We start from the raw sequence: 21,679 nt of genomic DNA, 5'->3' as shown, positions 1-21,679 counted from the left end.
ATATTTTTTTAAATCCGTGCGGACGGATTCGCGTGTAACATGTCTATATTTTATAATTATTGTTATATTGCAGTCGGTTTCGGCCTAAACAGGAACATAAACGTAACTAGGACTAAGAAATCTCACATATAAAATGTCTTATTTACATCGGCCGATACCGACTGCGAAATAACAATAATTATACAATGTAGACATGTTACAAGAAACAAGAGAACTTTCTTACTTTCGAAAGCTTTCATTACATTATTTTGTTACTTTTTAGTGCATTTTGTTTTTATAAAACTACTCACCTCATGTGTGATATTACATAATGACAGCACAAGGCCCGTCTTGTATCGGGTTCTGTATTTTACCAGCGCTGACGACATCTAATAACGCTTTTAGCAGCTCTTTGTTGTCGGCCATTAGAAGGCGTACCGCAACACGTCTCTTATATTAAAATATTGCCCGTCCTTTTAGAACGTCGTTAGGAAAATGTTATAAAAATAACCTATAGAAAATATTCAAGTTTGCTTCGCTTTTTCATACGTTGCTTCGTTTTATTTATGACATTCTAAAATCGTCCTTGTTTACCGCCGCAGAGTATCAATGTAATATTGAATTTAGCGCCTTTTCATAACCGCATCCAGCCCTGTTATGATAACTTAATTAGTCGCTTAGTGTAGACTTCTTACACTAAGGAAACTTAATATCACTTAATGACAAAAGCACGGTAGTTTTCTTTTTGGAACGAAGTTCCTTATCGCGCGTTTGAAAGGGGGCTAGACGGAAAAAATTCTTACGAAAAGTTCTCACGACACTTTTTGCTATAGTAAGTATGTTAACGACGAATGAGCGCTACTTCTTTACTTTCTTACTTTCTTTCGCTTAATCCATCGTGGTAAGAACTCAGAAACGCGTCTTCGAAAAAAAAAAACAATTTGAAATCACATTGATAGTTCATAAAAACATGTTAAAGTACACTCCAGTTTTATGTGTAAAATCCGATAGTAGCGCCACCTACCCTATCTTTTAACATTGAAGTTAAAATCGCTAAAGAGTTCAAACAAAATATCCCATAAATTCACTCAGGAAAAGGCAAAAGCAGTTTCAAATTAAAAATTAAAAACGAATACGACTTCAGCCGTATGTGCAGGGTTTTTGATCATCGGAGCATATAATTCGTCCTCGTTGGATCGCTAAAAGATTATTATAGAAGGAAAAGTAATGTTAATTATTTTCAAACGAAACTTTTAATATCTTTATGTTCTTTAGGTAATATAAACAACAATCCCACGCCCTCAATCTAGTGGGGTAGGTGGCGATTACGAATTTTCATTTGGCAAGATCCTGGCACATGTCTCGTCTCTTCCACATTCATACATTTAAGCATATGCTCATCAGTTTTGGTCGCTCTTTATATCGCTCTTTCTGAGTATTCTATTATATTTTTATACTAAAGGCATTCCCACAAATATCTCTATCAGAGACGAAATTATCTATACAAATTCTCAGCATTTGATATTAAAATACCTGAAAGTAAAGAGCCTTATAAAAATCCGCGCTCCAAAAGTTATTCAATAAACGTTGACATGAAAGTTGTATTGATAAGTTTTCATTTTAATTAATAATTCATAATTTTATCAGTTATATAACGGGACTTAACCTATTTTTTATGAAGTACTATAGAAAGCATTGGAAGTAAATTATTTCATTAGATTACAGTGTCAACTTATTTTTAAGTTATACTTATTTGAAATTATACTTATATTTCTAGTAACGATGACAGTATTTGGTAAATATAAACTTTTTTTTTAAATATGTAGAACTGGCCACAAACCTTTGCTAGTCAGGGAGAGCCAACTTAAGAAGAAAAATATTTTATATTAACAGCACTTTAAAAAATTTAAAAGTTAAAAAGTTTAGGATGAAATTTGAATAAACTAAGTAACATCTTCAGAATATTATGTATTATCAGTCGTGCAAGAAACAATGTTATTAAATTTTTTATGAGAAACAGAAGTATAACAAATATAGAAATATGTTGTTACTAAGTTTTATAAAATGAATCCCCACGATAACAATAATGTTTAACTTCGAAACAATTTTAGTATTGGGTAACTGCTTATTAAACGAGTCACGTTCCCCGTGAAACGAGACTCCCGTTGCTTTGGCAGTTCATTATTCCAAACTCTAATTGTCAGTAATTAAAAATAACAACGAAAGAAACAACGAAACATTCCCGACATTATGATGGAATGTTTATTTAGTTACGACTAATTTTAATCTATTTAAATTAAGCATTATTTACAAATAAGTTAAAGTTACTTAAACGATATTTGATTATTAACTAGCTGTCATACCAGACATTCAATGAAACAATATTTTTTTTTTACTTAGCAGGTTTAAGTAACATTTTTTCGTAAACCAACCTCGGTGTTTAAAAAAAAACTCTTTAATACTGACGCACAGCGGCACCTATCGGATCTATTGTATATCTAAACTGTACCATAATTTAATCAGATGCACACACATTTTAATTCCTATCAAAATTAATTCTTCCAAAACATGTCATCTCTGATTTTGTTTGAAAAACCAGAGATGACAATATTTTGACGTGGAATAATCCAGAAGTGGAAATTTATGAATATTGTATACTCACATGCTTTTACGTAATCAAATGTAGTGGTTTATTTTACTCGGACTCAGCTGTTTGTGCTGCAGAAACGGCAATTGAAAAAAAGGAGATTCCGGCATAAATTCTATACTATTCGAGCCTCTGCGAACTAAAACCTAAATAAAAACATTGAAATAGACTGTGTTTCGTGCAATAAAAATAATTACAAATAGCCTAACTATAAAAAAGTGCATACAGTGTTTCAATTACATTTTAGCTTAAAAATATGTCAAACCTTTCAATGCACGCTGATATAAGACTTCACAATAAATAATGATTTTTAAAAAAGTAAAGGGAAAGATACAAGGAAAAAGAAGTCCAGGAAGGAGAAGAACATCTTGGCTAAAAAATCTGCGCCAATGGTACAACAAAAGTACGCGGTCTATTTCGAGCTGCTGTGTCCAGAGTTCAAGTTGCCATGATGATAGCCAACCTTCGTTAGGAGATGGCACCAAAAGAAGAAAAAAAGTCAAACAAATCTTATATAAACACGTTGACGTCCATACTATCAAGGTCAAAGTTTGAAACACGTGTTTAACTAAACAGTGTCTAGCTGTATTTTTTCCAGTAATAAATAAAGTCATTACAATTATTTTTTATTTATAATAATTTAAAAAGAAAAGTACAAAGAACTGAGGGCAATTGAACAAGAAAATTAAAGGGATTTTTTTTTTAGAATTCAGCAAATGTGATTATGATTAATTGTATTGACAAATAAATTAAAATAGCAAAAATTTGTATTAAATATTTGAATAATAGTAAGGGTAAATTACTCATATGCAATCTTTACACGAGATTACCACAGCAGTAGGATATAAACTGTGAAAACATTACTGCTCTGTCTCGCGTCTAGAGAAGCCTTCAAACAATAGCAACACTGCACTGTCTACTGCTCTACCTATTTATCCTGCCCTCGTATAAAACTTAACGTCTTCCGGTGCGATTACGAATGAACGCTCATAATGACAAGCTCGGTTTTAGCTTTATTACCCCAGAAACAGATTTAAATCTCTTAGTAATTACTAGAATGGATTGTAGAATTAATTTACCTTAAAATAGGTCAGACATTTATTTTCAAGATGTGTTCTGTTATAAAAGTAAAAAAAAATCAGACTTTATCGCCAGGATGAATGAATATAATAATAAAGTAATAAAATTTAAATTTATACAAATTTAACAAAAAAAATACTAGGCTAATTTTATTTTAGTCTATAGAAGACAATAATTTCATTAATGTAAATATAAATCAGAAAAACTAAAAAGACCTCACTTGTTTATATCCATTTAGAAAGTGTGTAATTTCTATAAAAACCCATCAAAAAAATGGAAGCGACCCTGCCAGGATTCGAACCTGGAATCTTCTGATCCGTAGTCAGACGCGTTATCCATTGCGCCACAGGGCCGTTGTCACACAGTATCTAAATTAGATAACTATTGATACAGCTTCATATTTTAATTAAGTAACATTTCAGTAATACATAAAAATAATCAAATAATAATCCGTAGTAAAAGTATTAAAACATTAGACTTTACAAATTACTAATTTACTTTTACTTTTTATCTTCTATTTTTCAAAGTATTTACAACAGATGGATGCCGTTGTATAAACATTTTCAAAAATTAAGCATTCCAACTTAATTCAAGTTAAACTAAGTTGTTCGAGTGAAAGTGTTTAATTTTGACAAACTCCTCGGAGCTTATCTTAAAGGGAATAGAGATTAAGTTAAAACCCCTGGGCTGAGACAGTGCGATAACTCTCTAAGTTATATCAAAAGCTCGACCGATCTTTTATATTTATCTGATTTAATAGACATAAAAAATATGAATATCAAAAACATTTAACTCTTTTTAGCCGACTTCAAAATGAAGGAGGTTATCAATTCGACTGTTTTTTTTAATGTGTGTAACCGCAAAAATCCGCCCCTGGTGGTCCGATTTTGATAAAAATTATTTTAATCGAAAGGAAGTTCTTGCAGATGGGTCCCAATTTTTTTTAAAAAATAACTAGAAGACTAGCAGATTTTATTATTTAGTATTTGAATTAAACTAAGACATTAATCTGATACAAAAATACAAATCATAATCGTGGGCTGAAATTAAATCGAAATGTATATAAACATTTGACTGTGTGACAGTGACACATGACATTAAAATGAACACACAGTTGACTGTAATGTATATTATGCGATTTCCTCATAGTGATTGTACATTTTAGACTTGAATTTTATTTTATTTCGTACACCACAAGTAATATAAAGATTTCAAGATTTATTTCCAACTTAATCTTACTATCTTACTGATATTATAAATGTGAATGTTTAGATGTATGTATGGATGGATGTTTGTTAGAAGGTTATATATAGAAGGTATAATAAATTTTGGTATAGATGTAGAATACGACCCGAAATAATAGGATATACACATACATATACATAGGCTAATGATCCCGGAACTGTATACGGTTACCGTGGGATACGTTTAATTTACGTATTTACTTGAAAACTCAGCAACGGTTCATCACATCTTATTGAAATTTGGCACAGATATAGAACATTGTCTCGAGTAACACATACGATACTCTTCATCCTTTTTTTTTTCAATTCCGCGCAGGTGAAGTCGCGTGTAAAAGCTAGTTATAATATAAAATGTCTGCTTTTAGAATTTTATAAACTAGCTAATGGATCCTCTAGAGTTCTACGTAAAGGTTCTCTAAAGAACGTAATTAAATTCAATTTGAGCATGGTGCTCAACAACGTACGGCATCAAAGAGGAACATAATGGCTTTCTGAAAGCGGCTTATCCCTCTAATGAAATACAAATGATGCCTTTGCCTCGCTCCCAATATTTCCAAAATATGAATTTTGAAAATGAAATATCAATTATGATTTGCTTATTTGAATTAAAAATTTTAAATCACTTTTAACAACCGTTATTTTCAATCACCATCAATGCTACGTACTATAGCTACTTTTATGTTGCCCTAATTTTTTGTTTAAAAACAACAAAACATATTTTAACAAAGACAACTGCAGAGTTGTTAGAAAACATAAAGATGATGGCGTAGACGTCGTAGAGGAATTTCGTAGTGCGTAGACGTCTACGAAATTACAAAACACTCTTTACGATAGTGTTTGCTAGTTACACAATTAAACATATGACATATATAAGGCAATCACAAGGTGGTTATATTAAATATTAATATCGTGAATATTGCTCTCATATACATTAATATTCCAACGCTTGGTTTACTACACCTGATATCAAATAGAATGAGAAATTACTGTCTTTGATATTCATATAACAATCGGTGCATATAAATACGACTATATACGTCTCTAATTAAATATAATTAAAATACGTTTATATAAATATTCTAATTTTTTTTAAATCCTAAATCTATATTAAAAAAAATGACATTTTAATAGGGTTTTCTCAGACCACCTAAAAAACTTTATTTCTGTATTCCAACACCGAGTTTAGTTAGTTTCAAAATTAGTTTTCTTTCAACACACTTAATGTCTAAAATAATTTAGTTAGTTTAATTTATTTCTTTGATTTGTACCGCTAATGGCATTCCGTATGAATTGTAACGTAGAGGCGTCTGCGGTGCACACTCTGCTAATGGACTACATCAAAGCGCTGCTAAAAGCCTTATTAAATGTCATCACGAAGCGAAACATGTAAGCAAAATGTAAGAGCCGAATACTGTAGCATGTTTAAGAGGAAACGTTTGTTTACATAGCTTAAGTTAAATAAATTTCAAATCTCAATACGCGTAGAATTATTAAAACAAAGCTCTTAAAAGTTGCAATTGTGGATGTGTATTGGCAGCGTTCACTTCGCTATTTAGACTAATTAAGGTGGCCGTTCGCTCATTTTCCACCTATAAGGTGTGTAAAATAAATGTCTTATTTCTTAACTAGCTGTCGCCCGCGACTCCGTCCGTGCGAAATTAACAAAAAATAAGTAATAAGAAGCCTATGTGTGTTTTCAGACTATGATCGACATCTATGCCAAATTTTATCGAAATCTGTTGCGCTGTTCTGGTGTTACCTTCAAACATACATCCATCCATTCATCCCAATTTTCCCATTTATAATATTATTAAGATAATCCTGTATATGACATTGTTTTTATAAGAATAAATTATTTAAATCTGAGTTAGTATCAGATATAATCTTATTAATATTATAAATGCGAAAGTTTAGATGGATGGATGGATGTTTATTTGAAGGTATCTCTGGAACGGCTCAACAGATCTCGTTGAATTGGCACAGATGTAAAACATAGTCTGAAAGAACACATAGGCTACTTATTAAGTTTTTTTTTGTAATTCCGCGCAGACGGAATCGCGGACGACAGCTAGCCGGATCTATAAATGGTAACTTTTTTTGTGTTTTAGTTTTACCCGACTGATAAAGTAATGTTTTTCACGTTTATTTTATCTTGGTTTCTACATATATGTATGTCAATTCCAGATCGTACGAAGCTTAAACGACTGAACGGCTTTAAACGAATGGGGTGTCAATTGTTTCGTATTTTTCCCCGACACACGGGCTTCAGTCAAGATTAATGATTTTTTGTAAATTTAATACAATTTTTTTTTTGAATGAATTTAACGAAACGATAAAAGAGAAATGTTAAATATTGGTACAAAAGTATTAATTTTATTTAACTTAACCAAGATTGATGGACATTCGGATTCGACGAGCTCGCTAATGCAACAAGTTGAGATTGCAAAAATTATCGATAGACGAAGATTGATGACTTGAATTGTACTTATAAAACTTTTTCTTTTCTATTAGAAAGTTAGCTGGAGATTTAAAAAAAAATACACTCCATTTCCAACGGACTAAAATTTATAATAATATAGCTTTGAATATTAGAAAATCAATATTTCTTCGGTATAAACAAAATTTTACATCGGTACCTTAATTTTTCAACATTAAAAAAAATCATGTAACGAATGTATGGAAAGGAGAAGTTGATTCCACGGAGAAGAGTTAAAGGAAGGCGATATTTTTCTTTTGGACTCCTCCGTTGATTAAAGGTAGGCAACATATTTGCAATTTAAAATGTCTATGACTAGTGGTCGATTCGCTATTTCAGCGAATTCAAATGGGCGCATACTCATTCCCAAAAAAAAGAGAAGTAAAATTCTGTTTTCAATTTTAAACTTAGCTAACAAGAGTTCAATACACATTTGCAAAAATTAAACTAACATTAACTAAATTTACTGAATACAAATTAAATTATAATGCAAATTGATCAGTGGCTAACCATATTATCAGAGTCGATTAGCGTTTACGAAGCGTGTGTTACGACAAACAATTTATTGAGCTAAACTTGGCAACCGCGCCAAATCCTATGCGTTTCGAATAACAAATATAGTACCAATTAACTATACAGTTTTACGCAATATTATCCACAGGATTTGATTTATTTTGCCACCTTATTTCACAGTTAATTTTAAACAGCGATAGTACATAGTACATGTGGCCGAAATGCGAATGTTAAGATGGATGTGTGGTGTAACAAGAGTGGATAGGATACGAAATGAGTATATTAGAGGAAGTCTGAAAGTTGCACCGGTAGAAAAATTGAGAAGTAAAAGGTTAGCGTGGTATGAGGTATGTTATGAGGAGGGAAGAATCGCATGGGGCAAAGAGAACGTTAAGTATGAGTGTGGAGGTACACCGGTAGAGGCAGGCCTAGTAATGGAGATGACGGCAGACAGATTGATTTGGAGAACAGAAACCTGGTGCACCGACCCTACGTAAGTGGGACAAGGTCAAGGAGATTACGATATTATATACCAACATAACTTGAATTTAAACAATTATTTTCAGACTGTAATGTACTTCTGTTCCAAATTTAATTTAGAATAGTTCAGCTGTTCCAGAATTAATAAACATTCATAAATTCCTATCCATTCTAAAAATCTCATTTAAAACTATACTCTTCGTAGCTTGTTGAGAATTTTCATAAACAAATAAAATGAAAACTGCATATTAAAATAAAAGCTATATAAAAAATTAAAACGATCTTATATTAATAAAGTCATGGAATTTCAATATTATGAGGAAGCAATATTTCAATATTAAAGACTGAAACATGGCAACACTCTAGACGTAGATAAAACATGCCAATAAAAGCTTTATTAAAACACGACTCTGTACACATTACCCTAACAAAAAAGTAAGTTAAAAATTCTTTACAACAGAAAGAATTTCTCGAGGAATTTTCTGTCTCTTGCAGCTACGTTTTAGGGACGTCTGTCCCTGCGGCATTTCCAAACCAGACTTAGAGTCCTTTAAGAAGCGAACGTATATGCAGTTCCTCTAGTGTTGCTGATATCCATGGGCGTCGATGATCCTACTTCTGTTTTAAATATATATAAATAACATGGAGAATGATACGTTAAAAACATTATACGATGCAGTTTTTATACCACGGCACGTAACATCCGAAATGTTCATAAATCTGCGACAAGACGGAAACCGACACCGATATATCATGGAGGAGAACAAAATTATTCATGAGTTACGTAGATAATTTGTTTTGGTTTACTGGAACTGCTGACATAATAATAAGAACTATTAATATTGTAAAATTGTAAAAGCACATAACCGTATTAGTGTGCATTTTAATCTACAGTCAAGGACATTTATTTCCTATCCACTTCTGTGAGTCATTTCACGTTAATGAAATCAACTCAATTGCTGTATAAATATTAGATCTTCACTGAAACGTAATTTATTTAAATATTAATTATATATTAATAAAAAAGTTAAATTTTTAGTTTTTTTTTTGCAATGGTAACTCTCGGTAACATAATATATTATTTGAATTATTTAATGATTCTATATTAATATTTAAAGAACAACTTTGACAGTTGACAAATCTTGATTATGTCCTCATTTTGTAAAGGAGCGAAGTTAAGGACCTTGATAAAAACTTTTGTCATTAAGAGTTTGCGGGAAGTCGCTTACTTTCAATTCCTTGTCATCTTCACGCATCTCAAATGAATTTGTTCTATGAAAGTTATTTAAATTATAATCTTAACACGTATAAGATAAAATATTTATTATTTCAAACAAATTTGTAATAATATATTACATCCAAGAAATATGGTTTTAAGAAAGGTCTTTGAAATCACATTAAATAATACAAAAAAAAAATACGTGTTAAAATCATAAATTTTTACACAAAGCTCAAGAGCTCTCATTTAGAAATAATCGTAAAACCAAAGAACGTCTTTTCCGTTCACTCTTTTGATTCAACAACAAAATGTTTCAACATTAATTAAATTTAATCTTACTAATATTATAAATGCGAAAGTTTAAATGGATGGATGTTTGTTAGTATCTCCGGAATGAAAGGATCACAGTTTAGAAGAAAGCTACTAATTATTTTTTTCTTAAAATTCGACGGCTAATTAACGAATAAATGAAGTTGAATAAGTTACTATTTAGTTTTCGTAAGCTATCTAATATATAAAATTCTCGTGTCACAGTTTTCGTTCCCGTACTCCACCGATTCTCATGAAATTTTGTGAGCATATTCAGTAGGTCTGAGAATCGGCCAACATCTATTTTTTTTTTAACTGCGCGCGGACGGAGTCGCGGGCGACAGCTAGTAATATTTATACATTGATCTTTGGAAAGATATTTCAAATACTACTTGTATGTGATAGTGTTTTGTTCGACAAAGACGCTTTACAAAGGGTGTTTCCCGATAGACAGGTCGCCCTATTCACATATTGAATCCATAGAATAAAAATAATTGAGCCGATCCAAAATGTACATATCTATAGCTTCACCTAGCTGAAATTATCGCAACATTGGCTATACCTTGTTGAGTTATCCATCAAGAAAAACTTTAAGATAATGTCATATTTATCATAATAAAGTACTAGTATATATAACATCCTGACGTTTTATTAACATAAGAAACTTTCATCTAATTCAACGTTATATAAAATCAAGGATGAATCCGTGATGGTTTTAATAACTGAAGTTGAAGCAAGCGCTTGAAACTTTCGTGATTATAGCATACAGAGAAGAGAAACTCATCAGAGAACAGATGTTGCATTGCACCTTCAAATAGTCGATATTAAAACAGATACAGTCAAAGAATCAAATTTACTTCCCACTAATTTCAATGAAATGGATAGGAAATATACGTACTCAGCTGTACATTTCATCTTATATATATAAAAGAAAGTCGTGTTAGTTACACTATTTATAACTCAAGAACGGCTGAATCGATTTGACTGAAAATTGGTGGGCACGTAGCTTAGAACCAGGAAAAGGACATAGGATAATTTTTACCCCGTTTTCTATATTTTATTCCGCGTAGACGGAGTCGCGGGTAAAAGCTAGTTTATGATATTATGTAATTTAATCTATGTCTTAAAAAGTTTTTCTATTCCAAGATAAGCGTGTAATAAAAATTAGAACCTCTTATTAAGGCTCTAATTTTTCACAGAAGCGTATAATATTTAATGAAATTAAAGCCATCAATATGTAAGGCAAATTATTTCGTAGTTAGCCGAAGTGGAGCAAGTCTGTTCGTTGCAAAATGCAATTAGAATTCCATCATGCTAGTTTTAATGACATCAAACTGTCGGCTGTTAGTATGCCTGATAAAATGAATTAATATAAATATGATATGGATAGCTAAGATAATGTTTTTACCGTGTGTTTCCACTGCTGTAAAACAATTTGCAACAAATACTCCTACTAGCAGTAGTAATAGAATTAGTAGACAATTTGTCTAGTTATGATTTACTGTCACAACTAAGTTCCTGAGTAAAGAAGTTAGTAAAAACCAGTAAATCAGTTTTATGTATAACAGAGTTTCGTGAAATAAACTTTTACTGTACAATCAAAGTGATTTCTACTGAATCGAGGCCTCTATCCCCTTTCATTACCGACCTATCTTTTTGTAGGGACACCATACATTTAACATCAAATGAGACACGTCCTAAGATTTAATTGTTTTTCATATATACTGAATGTAGTAATTCAGCTTGTTCCATGTCACTACAATTTTGTTACATTAAAGTTTCTTTCGACTAATAAAGCGAATCGGTGGCACTGAACTTATACGGACGGGACGAATAAAAGGCGATATATTCTTCATGTGTACGTCCCCTCCTTCGTCGATTGAATGTAGGTAACGCATCTACAATTCCTAATGTCCAAGGATAGCGGTTGCTTCGATATTTAGGCGAATTTAAATAGCCGCTTGCTAATGGGCCACCTTATGATTTTAAAAAATGTTTTTACATTGATCGCTTATCACTATAATTGTACAGCCCTTTGAAGTTTAAAGATTGAATTCTTATGATCACCTATGACCCAATAATAAAATTTTATGGAATATCCTGGAGGTATCATGGTAATCCTATAAAACGATTCAACGGAGGGGTAAACTCAAGCTTTAGCTTAATGCTCTCTAATAAAGCGAATGAAAATAACAATCCAGACTCACATTACTTTAAATGGATTAGGCATTTTACAGCGGGTTCTTTTATAATTACATAAGATAATACCGATATAAAAATTACATAACAATAAATAGCAAAAAGGATCATTTAATATATAAGTATGTTTATTCTGTTACTTACCTATTTTTTTAAAGATATATAGAAGCGCCAATAGCTTAATGGTTAAAGGTGCGGATACCCGATCACGTGTTCGATTGTTCGATTTCCGTCACTCGACTATTGTCGTGAACCACATCCTAACACAAACCTAGAGATTAGTTACCATAGTTACAAGAAATATTACCAAAGTAGCGGTTTTCGTCGACTTCGTCAGTTCAGAATTTATAAACGTAGCTTAAGTTTCATTTACAATGACTTAGCTACCTTTCTGTCATAATTCCAACAAAATTGGTCCAGCCACTCCGGAGATTACCCGCAACAGACGCATTGCGGATAGACAGACAGACAGACGGACAAACACACGAATTTTAAAAATTGAGTATCTGTTATCAGCCACGCAAATACATCATGTGTACGGAATTTATGTTTTTTGTTCGATATTACATACAGATACGCAAATTTTATTAATATGCATAGATTAAAAAAATCTGTGAATAAAAAAAAACATTTTTTTATTTAATAAATTAACTTTTGATGGTATCTAGTGTACATACACGACTAACTGTTTAAAACTTTATTTTGTGATTACAAACAACGTAATGTGCAAATTTTCTTGACCACCTTTTTAAAATAACTGCGTCAAAATTATTCATACTGCGACCGGTGTTATCGCTGTTTTGAATTATGAGACGCCGCGGTTACAAGGGAATCTCAGCCTATCTATATATATCTATATATCTCTTAAATTTATGACTAATTCAATATGTCTTTGTAATAAAATTTTGTGAAACATCTGCACATATATTTAAATCCAATCCCACCCTTTCATGATTAAATATATAACAATTTTCATATTTTCCCTATCCTTATATCGTATTTGTAAATCCTACAAAGCGTAAAAATTTAGTATAATACCAAAATAAGTACCGCCGTGAACGGACTGCTTGTTTACACGGATAAGTTGTCCGTGTACTTCCCGAAGGGTTTTACACAAAAAAAAATCATTCATTATTTTAATATGTATCTCAAATTATAAGCTCTATTAAGGTTAAAATATTACGTATAAAATCGAGAAATAAACACTACAATACAAAAAAAAGTATAAGTTTTAAATCCATTTTGTAGAACGAAGCAATCGGATCAATTTATCTGAAATAATGGCTTTGGGAAATCAATTCCCACGCAGCTTTCTCTCGCTGTAACAATAAATTTGATCAATTCCGTGTTGACTTAATACGATGGTCATCACCAATTCTCTTCAATACTTGTACCAACTTTAACTTTAATTAGAGAAGTTACAAATAGATCTTTTTTTTTTTTTAATCGAGAAATCATTGTATTTAAATGTATTTTAATATTAAAGCTGTTTTATTTTTGTTAGAATCAATCTTACTATTAAAAATGCGAAATTATAGATAGATGGATGGATGATTGTTACAAGGAATCTCTGGAACGGTTCAACTGATCTAGATTGGGGCAGATGTACAACATAATATGGAAGAACACATAAACTATTTACTAAGTTTTTTTTAATTCCGCCCAGACGGAGTCGCGGGCAACAGCTAGTATATAGCTTGTCATACTTTTAATTAAAGTTGCTTTATTGACTACGGGGGAAAATACCGTTTATGATATTGTATAACTACGGAGACGGTATTAAGTACTTAAGCCAAGTCGGCAACGTACGACCCAATAACTATTGTTACGACTTCTTAAGACAACCTGTCCAATAATACCACTGACATTAATAGGAAATTGGAAACTCTTTTCTCTGTTTTCTTTTTTTTTTAAAAAAAAGGGCAATGAACGTAACGATAGAAGGGAAAAATTTACGAATATGTGCACAATATTAAATCGCTAGTCTAATTTTTGTAATCATTGTTTTAAAAGAAGATAGCTATAAAAATGTTCGCTTAATATGTTTGGATATTACTATAAAGATAATAAAAACATTATTCAAGCAAATTAAAAAATAGAACACCAGCGCAGGAAAGATCAAGGTCGTCCCTGCACTAGTTGAACTGATCACCTTTTTGTCACATTCTTATTTTTTTTTTGTATTCATATCAGGTTATAAGTTAATTTAACAAGTTTTAATTTAACAGTGGTAGATCCCGAAACAACAATATTTGTTGGATGCACGAATTGGCCGGGTCGACCGGTGCAATACCATGACCACACAGAAGACAGGCGTAAAGTGGAAGCACTTCCGCTTGTCGTCTGATGAGTGTGGTACCGAAGGCCTAATTTTAGTCCTCTTTCCCTTCCCACCCTTTTCTTAAGAAAGGATAGGAAGGGGAAGTGGATTTTGCAGAAGAGGGGACGCATAGGAAAGAGAAATATCCTCTTTCTGTGCGTCCTCTTTTCCGTTGATTAAAGGCAGGCAACGAATCTGCATTTGCGGATGTCTATGGGCAACGGTAGCCTCGTTATTGCGGCGAATCCAGGTTGCCGTTTGCTCGTTTGCTACCTTATGATATAAAAAATATATATTCTTTTAGGTAGGTACCTTTTTTGTGAGGCATTTAGTACTTATTCTATTTAATATTTTTTACTTCATATTCTTGTAAAATGTAAACAAGAATTTTCTTTTTATAAAACACTATTAATAAAGTTACTTTCAAGTCAACTGTATAAAATAAATAAAACCTTTTTAAACAATACAGCTTTCATTAAGAAAAATACATTTTCCAAGACAATGTCCGGAAAAACAATATTTTATTTCGAGTGGATCTTTTGTCCGTCGCGTTCAATAGAGCTGAGGCAAAATAATAAACAGTACAGATCGCGTACGAGCGATGAATGGATGTTAAATGTGAGAAATAAATTTTATACATTTCTTTAATTTGGACATATTAAAATATACGCTTTAATAAAAATATTATTGATAAGAATGTTTTTGTAAAATAATATTTTCTTATTAATTATACTAAGTTTAAATTAATCGATTTCAATAATGACTATGCAATGAATTACAGAACACACTTAACTAACTTAATAAACATTTTAACTATTAGCTATATCAGCGGTCCCCAATGTTGAGCATTTTAAAAACGTGTCTTAATTATAGTCCCACAACGATCGGAAGTTTTTTGACATTGACAAGGGGCGCTTACTAGAGAGCAAAAATTCCTCTTCAGCAAGCTGTCCATACGACTTTAAACAATTGATTTGCAACTAAAGACCTGAGCTCTGTAATAATTCCTTATTATTATACGAGTAATTGATCCAAACACCTACATGTCATATTAGCATACGAGATATTTTTATATAATTTCGAAACTATGAAAATGGCAACATTAAACAGTACAGCTGCCGCTTCCTTATTAGTCAAAGTACGAGGCTGTCAAGATGACATTGTTAACCCACATGTTTTCGGACTGCTATAGATTCTCGAGGGACTGTTGTAAATAGCTTGTCGAATGTATGCATACGTATCAAAAAGATAATTTTCAATGTTGAGCCAACGGCCCTGTGGCGCAATGGATAACGCGTCTGACTACGGATCAGAAGATTCCAGGTTCGAATCCTGGCAGGGTCGCTTCTTTTTTTGAACAATTTTACTACATACATACTAAATATGAAATGTTAACATTTTATATTTAGTTTATATAATAAAGGTTAATGTTAATTGACAAGGATATTCTAAAAAAAATTCGAAACTGTAGTTCTTTCTAAATTTAAAATACCAAAAAAAACAATAATATTAGATAATATATTACATACCGAATTCCATTTTTGAAATTTATTTTCTAAAAAACATTGACGTAAAAAGATGCTCGTAACACAAAGATAAAGTATTTAAAAAGAAACTCCTGCTAACAAAAATACTTTCGTAAAGTAGAATTATCCTAAAAGAAAATTGGAGCTCTTTTTATTTTTATTTTTAAAGTTACTAAGAATACAATCTTAACATTAAATGCTTTTTATCTATATACATGAATCAATACATAGTATAAAACAAAGTCGCTTTCGCTGTATGTCCGTATGTATGCTTAGATCTTTAAAACTACGCAACGGATTTTGACGCGGTTTTTTTTAATAGATAGAGTGATTCTTAAGGAAGGTTTGTATGTATAATAAATGCATAATATAGTAGAGAAACACTGATAAATTTAAAGGTTTCTAATGTGAACGCTGTGAACGTTGTGTATAAGGACATTCTGTAGTAGGTATATTTTGCACTGCACCCGTGCGAAGCCGGGGCGGGTCGCTAATATGTATATAAAAAACAGTATTTATATGTTTTGTTTATAGGTCGTTAATCATTATATTTGTCAAACTAAGGTTATGTATTATTTTGTATTAAGTACTTGTAAACTAAATTAAAAGTTTTATATGAAAAATCTAGAAACACTTAAAGTGTCAGGAACACGGAATTATTTGACTTATCACTGTTTATATTACACGACTATAGTCCTTAGACTGTAGACTAGTAGTTCCTTACAATATAAAAATGGTTCACTATTAAACAAAATAAAACAAAATAAAAACACTAACACAAAATAACGTCATATAAACTAAGAAAGAAACACATAAAATAATTGAAACCAGTAAACTTCGAATCAAAATCGTAACTATTTTGTAGGATCGTCACTTGTTTTTAACTTTTTAATAATGCGTCACGTGCGTGTGGCCAGTTCAAACTCTTTGCAACGAACTCTGTAGTTGTACCAAAGAGGTTATATATGAAAACGCAATACTTCTTACGTTTTAAATATAATGTTTATTGTTCAAATTAATAAAAAGAAAAAAAACTTATTCGTTATTCCATACTGTATTCGTATTTATAATAGTAAGGTTTCTTTTTTTTTTATTCATAGTCGACAATAGGCCAAAGCTTTTAAACTAGTCCGTAGAAGTGCATTTTCTCGTGTGCTACATGACGTAGCATTCTCAAGTCAGAAGTAAGACGGACGTGACATGACTTGGTCTGTGTAAAAATATATCGCGGCTTACCTTGACTAGAAATAAAATTGTATTAGTGAAATAAATTACATCTTATTTTAAAATATGGAAAATGTATTCTACAGGAAGAATAGTTTATTTTTTTTTATATCATAAGGTGGCAAACGAGCAAACGGCCACCTGGATTCGCCGCAATAGCGAGGCGATCGTTGCCCATAGACATCCGCAAATGCAGATGAGTTGCCTACCTTTAATCAACGGAGAAAGGGACGCACAGAAAGAGGATATTTCTCCCTCCTGTGCGTCCCCTCTTCCGCCAAATCCACTTCCCCTTCCCATCCTTTCCTAATAAGAAAAGGGTGGGATGGGAAAGAGGACTAAAACTAGGCCTCCGGACAGAATACATCAGACGAAACGCGGAATTGCTTCCACTTCACGCCTGTTTTCTGTGTGGTCGTGGTATTGCACCGGTCGACCCGGCCAATTCGTGCACCCAACAAATATTGTTGTTGCGGGATCTAACACTGTTAAAATATAAACGGATTCAATAAGCGTGAAACAAAACATTAATATTGGATCTAAAAATGTAATTTAATTAATCATTAAGTAACAAAAAAAAAGTGACGTAAAATAACATCGCAATTTTAAAATGCTAACCAACCTCTTTCGTGGTATTAAAAAATGTCTTTAAAAATAACAAACATCATCTTCACCTTAAAAATTGACCGTTATAATATTAGACCTGTATAAAAACGATATAATCCTTAATCTTAATGAAGAGCCTTCAAAAAGTTGTAATATCGAAGTTATTGGTTCGTTGTAACTGAAGTGATCTTAAAAGATTAATATCGTCTATAAAATGGGATCCATAGTTGTTGACTTTTTATCTAATCTGCTTATAAAAGAAGCTATAATTTTAAAGGGTATTTAATATCACTTTATATTAACAAAAGGACATTTCATTATATCTGATGATGAGGTTATATATCTTAGTTTCACGTTAAGATAACGACTCAGATAAGTTTATAGGTAGTTCTATAAGAGAACAGCTTTTGGCCTCACCTTTAAAAAAGAAGGTGAAGATCTCATGTGTTATTGAAGACTATGTTCTATAATCTATGCCAAATTTCAATAAAATATGTTGAACTGTTTATCGAGTTACTATTTAAATCAAACATATCCTATGGCAACTTAACACATTTCCGGGATCATAGATAGCTTATGTGTTCTTCTAGAGTCTATGGAAGTGTGTGTATGGAAAAGCGTCTACGGTATGTAGTTCTACATCTACAACAAAACTCATAGAGATCCGTGCTAGACACTATCTCCAGAAAGGCTCTAAAGATAGTTTCTAACATCCATCCATACATATATTCACATTTATAATATTAGTAAGATTCATATAAAATTTATTAAATATCCAATATTTGGTAAGTTACAACAACGCCGTACGTTTCTCAATTTTATTACTCTGAAATTGTTCCATGAATAAATGAATACGATAACACGGCTCAAAGAAAAGTTGTATAAGTTATAGTTTTCAAAGAAAGAAAGTATCAGAAATATTGAAGAAGGTAGCTGTAATAAATATAACAGAAATTGTAAGCCGTTTCGCAAAAACTACTAAAAAAAACTATGTTATTTCTAATTAGAAGTTGAAGGTCGTAATTATCATTTTATATTTATAGTTTAACTAGCCGTCGCCCGCGACTCTATCCGCGCGGAATTAAATAAACTTAGTAAGTAGCCTATGTGTTCTTCCGGATCGGATTCTTACGAAAAGTTGTCACGACACTTTTTGCTAGAGTAAGTATGTTAACGACGAATGAGCGCTACTTCACCATGGCAACGACGTGAAAATATATAACGAAAATTCATAGAAATAAAATGTACTTCTTGTGAAGACTTAAGTTTTTTATTCATAGAATAAACATTGGTTCCTTCACTAATTAATTGAAAGGAACTTCGTTCCATCCGGGTGTCCCTTGACACCTCCCAAGTTTTTTATTACACTAACATATGGAATAAAACTTATTTTACTTGTGTAGATGAGTATAGCAACAACTTCAACTGTTAAACGTTGTTAGTCATCGGCAACTTGGTCCAATACCTTGCTTGCTACATATTGAATGAAGGTTCGAATCTATCAAAGTATGGGGAACATCCCTATGTCTATAACTTTCCACTCTTCCACAAGTTCCACAGTTAAGCAAAGTCTAAACGAAACTGGTTAAAGCACGTGTTAAAGTCATCCGTTCAAGCCGGTTGAAAAGACAGAATTTACTGTTGCGCATTAAAATTCAGTGCACGTAGACGTTAAAGGACGACATCAGATCTGATTTTAAATAGCCGTGCGACGTAACATCTGAAACAGACATAAATCCAAGGCGAGTCTGAAACCGACCGCTATAAATCTTAAACTGTACGTAGAATATTCATGGGATATAGTTATATGCTGTTATGTTGTACATACGATACTATGTTGATAAGAACCTACCAATTGACTTGAAATTCTGTAACATTCAAACTGTTTTTAAAGCCTCTACAAATAATATTTAATGCGTTATTCAGTTTTTGAAATCCAGTCCATGAGTTTGTTAGTGATAGTTTGCATGTTACGTGAGATTTATTGACGCCGCATGAACATTGTGAAGGATTTATTTTGGGAACGTCTGGTAACAACACGCCTGATGAATGACTTCTGCTATACTGGTCAGTTTTTGTTCGTACCAGATATTATAATAATATTGTAGAAGGGATAATCATATACTTTAAGATTTTCCGATGTATATTTTTTCATGGCATAAAATTATTGATATTACCACACGTATTAACGTAAGTTCTCACTGTCAAAGCACGTAACAGATAATATAATGTAATAATGGACTTCTTACAACTTTTTTATTCGATTTACAACTAGTTTAAAGCCACAGACTGAAATGAATCTTTATGTTAAAACAATTCTGTTAAATACAAAATTATCAGAACAATAAAGCAACCTAATGTAAAATTTCTAAATAAAAAAGGAATGTTATAAAACAGTATGTGCACAAGAAACACAAAATTAAGCCCGTTTGTATCCGGTTAAAGTCAATACGCGAATCCTTTGGCAGAGTATTCAAAGTCAATTAAAGGCATGCAATTATTTGCTTGTCCCTGCGCCGTTTGTGAATTGAAATCCGTTTGTTTGTAATTAGCTTTTCGGAAACAGATGCGTACGTTGAGCATTTAAAGTGGTTTGTGTATTCTAAATTAATTAAATGTCTCGATATTTCTTGAGCTGTGAAAAGCGTATCATTTACTTTAACAAAAACATATCCTTTACTTCAAACATCTTACTAATATTACGAGTATAAATGCGAATGTTTAGATAGATGGATGTTTGTTAGAAGGTATCTCCGGAATGGCTCAACGGATCTTGATGAAATTTGTCACAGGTGTAGAACATAGTCTAGATTCTAGATTCTAGGCACTTAATACTTTCTTTTTAATTTTGCAGGGACGGAGTCGCAGGCAACAGCTAGTTAATAAATTTAAATTTCTTAAGAAGTTATTAAAACTGTACATACCATAGATTTCTTTCTCTTAATATAATTAAATTTCATTACAATTTTTCCACTGCAATTCTATTGTTTTCTTAAAGAGAATGGCGATAAAAAGAACTGTTAAAGGTAAGGTTGACTCCATTTAACAATAGCATAGCGGTCTACGGAAAAATAAGTAAAACAAAGAGAGTCAACTCTTTTTTAATTTAATTTTGAAGTCATTAAACTGAAATCGATAAGACTGATATTTTACCTTTTCACAATTTATTAAGATTAGAAATTAAGATACGTAACTCTTGAAAATGAAAAAAATACTGAAACAGTAATGTCAAAAACATTTAGTAATGTAGACAAGTCAGTCAATCTCTGCCTACCCCACTAGGTTATGGATGTGACTTTATATTATGTTGAGAAAGTCTCAAAGCTATAAAATCATTTGAAAAAAGAAAGATACTTTATTAATAGCTAAGTAATTTGTTTTTAATGTCCTCGTAGTTTTCAACTTGACTAAGTTAAAGTTGGTAGACCACTTGGAGATTATCGGGAAAATGTTTAAGAACAACTGTTTAAGTTACATTATTTTCTTTTGTTTTTTTTAAATAACACAATCATTCATAACGAAAAACATAAAGTAAAAAAATATATGTAGCTTAAAACAGTTTAATTTTTAAATTTAAAAAAGACTGACAAGACGTTTCTCATGGACTATAACTTAATTTATTCTGCCTTCTCTTGTTATTCTATCATCCAGAGTTCACTTAAGTCACCTTTCTCAATTACATTACTCAAGAGAGGTCACAGCATGATAATGTAATATTTTATTACAATATCTTAAAAGCTACACTTTTAATTGGTAGACTAGCTGTCGCCCGCGACTCCGTCTGCGCGGTATTAAAAAAATCACACAAAACATATACAAACACCTAATAAAAATAAACCAAAAACAAATTTATCGCT

At 31.7% G+C, this 21,679-nt stretch overlaps 2 non-coding genes across 2 annotated transcripts; one reads left to right on the top strand and one right to left on the bottom strand.

Moving 5' to 3' along the window:
* Positions 1 to 3,986: 3,986 nt before the first annotated feature.
* On the bottom strand, positions 3,987 to 4,059 carry Trnar-acg. The gene has a single exon. It is a non-coding gene; the product is annotated as a tRNA-Arg (tRNA).
* Positions 4,060 to 15,737: 11,678 nt separating this feature from the next.
* Positions 15,738 to 15,810, top strand: Trnar-acg. Its single transcript has one exon. It is a non-coding gene; the product is annotated as a tRNA-Arg (tRNA).
* Positions 15,811 to 21,679: the final 5,869 nt, after the last annotated feature.

Source organism: Papilio machaon, chromosome 25 (assembly GCF_912999745.1).
Source record: "Papilio machaon chromosome 25, ilPapMach1.1, whole genome shotgun sequence".
Lineage (NCBI taxonomy): Eukaryota > Metazoa > Arthropoda > Insecta > Lepidoptera > Papilionidae > Papilio > Papilio machaon.
This window is presented reverse-complemented; position numbering and strand designations above follow the sequence as displayed.